Source organism: Anolis sagrei, chromosome 2 (assembly GCF_037176765.1).
Source record: "Anolis sagrei isolate rAnoSag1 chromosome 2, rAnoSag1.mat, whole genome shotgun sequence".
Taxonomy (NCBI): domain Eukaryota; kingdom Metazoa; phylum Chordata; class Lepidosauria; order Squamata; family Dactyloidae; genus Anolis; species Anolis sagrei.
In genome coordinates, this window is record NC_090022.1 from 8502033 (window position 1) to 8508188 (window position 6156).

Genomic DNA, 6156 nt, shown 5'->3' on the forward strand with positions numbered 1-6156 from the left:
ACTGTCTGTGGAGGAGTTCATCCTGTCACTAATCTCTGGAGGGAGAAGGAGTGTAACTTGCAACTAAGTTTTTGAATCGCTCATAAGAAACCACATGCTTTTAAGACAATCTTTCAAACCAACTAAGCTTATTGCCTGTTTTGTTCAAGTTCTCTTAAGTAAACATCATTGTTTTATTGTTCACAACATCTGCCTCACGTGTGCCTCTGTCGATGAAGTTTTAAAAGCAGTTTCCTGCAGCAACTCAAAGACTAATGGTGGCAGCGTATATTTTAAAAGAGTAATCTTTTCAGTGTTACCTCAGAACACAAGCCTGAGTGCGAATCCAGCGCATTCTTGTCTAAGGTTATTATTATTATTATTATTATTATTATTAACTTTATTTGTACCCTGCTAGCATCTCCCGAAGGACTCGATGCGGCTTACAAAGGCCAAGGCCTCAATAAAACAACAACATAACAATACACACAGCATTATAAAGCAAATCAAAACATTCAGCAATAACAGTAAACAATTGAAACAGTAAGCCAAGATACCTCAAGTAAGCCAAGAGCTTAAACTTGTTCTTAAGTTTGGTGGTGGCCAGAGTTCTTTCAAAAGGTTTTTCAAACAGAAGAAAGTTCCAGCTTTCATTACAGCTTTATGCTTTTGATTTTTAATTAGAGAAGCCACATACATTTCTAAGTGGTGTTCAGCCTTTGGGGATTTATACACCCCAAATAAGCCTCCATCTATTATTTTGGGTATTCAGCGTGTAGGATTTTTATTCCCAAATAAATCCTCAACCCATGTCCTAAGTATAGGATCAGTTCAACTAAGTTTTTGTGAATTATTTGTTACTTCTCCTCTGTTTTCTATTACTTTTCAACATTCTCGACATGGATACTATTTATTTGCTTATCAAACAATCCAATTATTTAACATTGGTCTGTATTAATTTTTAGAGCTACTCGGGAAGGATCAGGTGCTTTCAGATGGAATATATACAGATCCTCTCTTAGCATATATACTGTACTTTGTTAGAACAGGGTGAGTGTGTCTATAAAGACAGACAGGAAAAAAGAGAAAAAGTGGAATGGAGGAATCAGTAAGGAATACTTCCAACATACTTATCCAAATGCCTAGAAATAAGACTTGGATTAAGGTTTAGAGGACATGCTTATCAAGTTTGCAGATGGCACCAAATTGGGAAGGACAGCTAATCCTCCAGAAGACAGGATCAGAATTCAAAACATCCTTAACAGATTAGGGTTGCAATTAAGCATTAAAAAACACCAAGATTATAGCAGCAAGACTGATAACTGGCAAGTAGAGGGAGAAAACATGGAGGCAGTGACAGACTTTATATTTCTAAGTGCAAAGATTACTGCAGACGCAGACTGCAGCCAGGAAATCAGAAGATGCTTACTTGGGAGGAGAGCAATGAGCGATCTCGATAAAATAGTGAAGAGTAGAGACATCACATTGGCAACAAAGATCTGCATAGTTAAAGCAATTGTATTCCCTGTAGTAACCTACGGATGTGAGAGCTGGACCTTAGGGAAGACTGAGTGAAGGAAGATAGATGCTTTTGAACTGTGGTGTTGGAGGAAAATGCTGAGAGTGCCTTGGACTGCAAGATCCAACCAGTCCATCCTCCAGGAAATAAAGTCCAACTGCTCATTGGAGGGAAGAATATATAGAGGCAAAGATGAAGTCCTTTGGCCACATCATGAGAAGAAGGGAAAGCTTGGAGAAAACAATGATGTTGGGGAAAATGGAAGGAAAAAGGAAGAGGGGCCAACCAAGGGCAAGATGGATGGATGGCATCCTAGAAGTGACTGGCTTGACCTTGAAGGAGCTGGGGGTGGTAACGGCCAACAGAGAGCTCTGGCGTGGGCTGGTCCATGACATCACGAAGAGTCGGAAGCGACTGAACGAATAAACAACAAACACTTGGGTAGAAAAAAACAAAATGCAAAGATACAGGATGGGTGACGCCTGGTTCGACAAGAACCCATGTGAAAAAGATCTTGGAGTCTTAGTGGACAACACGATATGAGTCAGCAGTGTGATGCAGCAGCAAAAAAGCGAATGAGGTTTTGGGCTGGTTCAAACTTTTTCAGCCTCTGAGCCCTTTTTGAAGCAAATGTCCTTTGTGGCGCCCCAAGAAATGTTTATATTGTTGTTGTTTATTCGTTCAGTTGCTTCCGAGTCTTTGTGACCTCATGGACCAGCCTGTGAACCGCTGTGAGTCGCCCTCGGGCTTGAGATACAGCGGTATATAAGCATAGTAAATAAATAAATACGCCAGAGCTCCCTGTCAGCCGTGGCCACCCCCAGCTCAAGCCAGTCACTTCAAGGATATCCATCTATTTTGCCCTTGTTTATATATATATTTGTCGTGTCAGGAGCGACCTGAGAAACTGCAAGTTGCTTCTGGTGTGAGAGAATTGGCCGTGTGCAGGGATGTTGCCCAGGAGATGCCCGGATGATTTGATGTTTTATCATCCTTGTGGGAGGCTTCTCTCATGTTCCCACATGAAGAGCTGGAGCTGATAGAGGGAGCTCATCCGCCTCTCCCCGGATTCGAACCTGCGATCTATCGATCTTCAGTCCTGCCGGCACAGGGGTTTAACCCACTGCACCACCGGGGGCTCCTTGTTTATATATTATAAAAAGTATTATATTATACAGTGTTCCCTTGCTACTTCGCAGTTCGCTTTTAGCGGACTCGCTGTTTTGCGGGTTTTTGAAAAATTAATAAAATATTAAATATTTACATCCAGTGGAGGCCAGGGACCCCGGAAGTGAGGTGGTCTGAGGCACGGTGGGGAAAGCCTTCCTCCCTGGCCTCCACAGACCCCAAAAGTGCAGCAGTCTGAGGCTCGGCAGGGAAGGCTTGCCTCTCTGGCCTGCTGCTACCTGTATAGCACCGGAGGCTCTGCAGAGGCCAAGTAGGCAGGCAGGTGCCCTGGGGATGGGCCGGGAGGCAGGTAAGGAAACGCGGGTAAGAAAATAATATATAAAATATATAAAATGGTGTATAAATATTAAAATTAATATGATGTCCCTACTTCACAGGTCCTGGAATGGAACCCCCGCAATAAGTGAGGGAACCCTGTATTATATCATAACACACACACACACACACACACACACATATATATATATATCGAGCATGGGCAACCTTTTTGACCAACATAAACTTAACAGTATATCAGTGGAAGACTCCAGGGGGAATCCAGTCCAACCTCCTTCTGCCATGCAGGAAAAAACACAATCAAAGCACCCCCAACAGATGGCCACCCATCCTTTGTAATAATAATAATAATAATAATAATAAACATAAATCACAGAGGTCATCTAGTTCAACCCCCTTCTAACAATTACAAAACCACAATCAAAGCACGCACTAAGTAGTGGGAGGTAAATAGGGTTTTGGTAGGAAGCAAAGTTTGGGGAAAAGGATCTGGGAAGCCAGGAAGGTGAGGTTAAAAAGGGAGAGAAGTGAGCAAAAAAGGCATTTGGGGGTGAGGGAGGCAAGCGAGGTGGAAGAGCAGGAAGGAGGAGGAAAAGCCTGGAGGGGGAGAAGGAGGAAACTGCAGAGTCCCTCAGTATGCTTTGTGGTGCTCTGTAAAGCACACCTTGAGAGCCACTGGTTGAGATTGGGGGGAAAAATAGGGCTTCATCAATGCTAATCAAGGTGGTCTGTTGAAACATTCACACCTAGCTCCAACAGACAAGAATTCTTTGTCCCACCCTGGTCATTCCACACATATATAAACCCAATTTTCCTAGTTTCAACAAACCTCACAACCTCTGAGGATGCTTGCCATAGATGCAGGCGAAATGTCAGGAGAGAATGCCTCTAGAACATGGCCATATAGTCCAAAAAAACCTACAAGAACCCAGTGATTCTGGGTGTGAAAGCCTTCGACAATACCATTGTATTAAACTTCAATAAAAAAAAATATTTTTAAAAATGCATAGCTCAAACCGATACAACCATATTTTTTTTCCGTGTCAGGGGTTACTTGAGAAGCTGCAAGTCGCTTCTGGCGTGAGAGTATTGGCCATCTGCAAGGGCTTTGCTCAGGGTATGCCTGGATATTTTGATGTTTTACCATCCTTGTGGGAGGCCTCTCTCACATCCACGCATGGGGAGCTAGAGCTGACAGAGGGAGCTCATCCGTGCTCTCCCTTCGGATTCGAACCTGCAACCTTCTGTACTGCTGGCAAAAGGGTCTAACCCATTATGCCACCGAGGGCTCTAATAAAACCACTGAGAAGCCTGTGATCTCCATGCAATACAGCACCCTCTGGCTTGGAGCTCAAAGCCGGCCTGGATGGGAGGGTCTTGGCCTGCTTGAGGGCCCACCCTGGCTTCCTTGGGCAGGAGTTCCAGATTTATTTATTTATCATGTCAGGAGTAAATCAAACAGTTGTATTGCATTTTTAACAAACAAACAAACAAAACACAAACTTTGCAAGCATAGTAGTTGATTAAATGTCCTTTGACCAGTAGCTGGCCACTTGGAATGCCTCTAGTGCAGTGTTTCTCAAACTGGTGGTCGGGACCCCTGAATGGGTTGCGAAGGTGTGTCAGAAGGGTCGCCAAAGACCATCAGAAAACACAGTATTTCATGTTGGTCATAGGAGTTCTGTGTGGGAAGTCTGGCCCAATTCTATCATTGGTGGGATTCAGAACGCTCCTTGATTGTAGGTGAACTATAAATCCCAATATCTACAACTGCAAAATGTCAAAGTCTATTTTCCCCAAACCCCATCAGTGCTCACATTTGGACATATTGAGTATCTGTGCCAAGTTTGGTCCAGATCCATCATTGTTTGAACCCACAGTGCTCTCTGGATGTAGGCGAACTACAAATCCCAAACTCAAGATCAATGCCCACCAAACCCTTCCAGTATTTTCTGTTGGTCATGGGAGTTCTCTGTGTCAACTTTGGTTCAATTCCATTGTTGGTGGGGTTCAGAATGCTGTTTGTTTACATGTTAACTACAAATCCCAGCAACTAGAACTCCCAAATGACAAAATCAATGCCCCCGCCAACCCCACCAGTATTCAAATTTGGCCATACTGGATATTTGTGCCAAATTTGCTCCAGTGAATGAAAATACATCCTGCATGGCGATTCATAATTGTTAGGGTTATGGTTGGGGGGTCACCACAACATGAGGAACTGTATTAAGGGGTCGCAGCATTAGGAAGGTTGAGAACCACTGCTCTAGTGTTACTATAAGAAGGTCCTGCCAGGCAATCAAATGCTAATCAAGGTGGTCAGTTGAAACATTCACACCTAGCTCCAGCAGACAAGAGTCCTTTGTCCCACCCTGGATATTAATCCACAGATATATAAACCCCTTTTCCCTAGTTCCAACAGGCCTCACTACCTCTGAGGATGCTTGCCATAGATGCAGGTGAAACGTCAGGAGGGAATGCCTCTAGAACATGGCCATATAGCTCGAAAAAACCCACAAGAACTTAGTGATTCCAGCCATGAAAGGAGGAGGGCAACTAAAATGATCAAGGGTCTGGAGAACAAGCCCTATGAGGAGCGGCTTAGGGAACTGGGCATGTTTAGCCTGAAGAAGAGAAGACTGAGAGGAGATATGATAGCCATGTACAAATATGTGAGAGGAAGCCACAGGGAGGAGGGAGCAAGCTTGGTTTCTGCTTCCCTGGAGACTAGGACGCAATGGAACAATGGCTTCAAACTACAAGAAAGGAGATTCCATCTGAAGAACTTCCTGACTGTGAGAGCCGTTCAGCAGTGGAACTCTCTGCCCCGGAGTGTGGTGGAGGCTCCTTCTTTGGAAGCTTTTAAGCAGAGGCTGGATGGCCATTTGTCAGGGGTGATTTGAATGCAATATTCCTGCTTCTTGGCAGGGGGTTGGACTGGATGGCCCATGAGGTCTCTTCCAACTCTTTGATTCTATGATTCTATGGTCAGTTGAAACATTCACACCTAGCTCCAGCAGACAAGAGTCCTTTGCCCCACCCTGGACAATAATCCACAGATATATAAACCCCTTTTCCTACTTCCAACAGACCTCACAACCTCTGAGGATGCTTGCCATAGATGCAGGCGAAACGTCAGGAGAGAATGCCTCTAGAACATGGCCATAGAGCCCGAAAAAACCTACAGCAACCCA

The 6156-nt window shown here is 44.1% G+C and overlaps 1 protein-coding gene across 1 annotated transcript in view; it reads left to right on the forward strand.

Annotated features, from left to right (window-relative positions):
* Positions 1-6156, forward strand: part of LOC132765972 (zinc finger protein 271-like) — a 57112-nt gene that overhangs the window by 16314 nt on the left and 34642 nt on the right. The gene's annotated exons all lie outside the window — the stretch shown is intronic.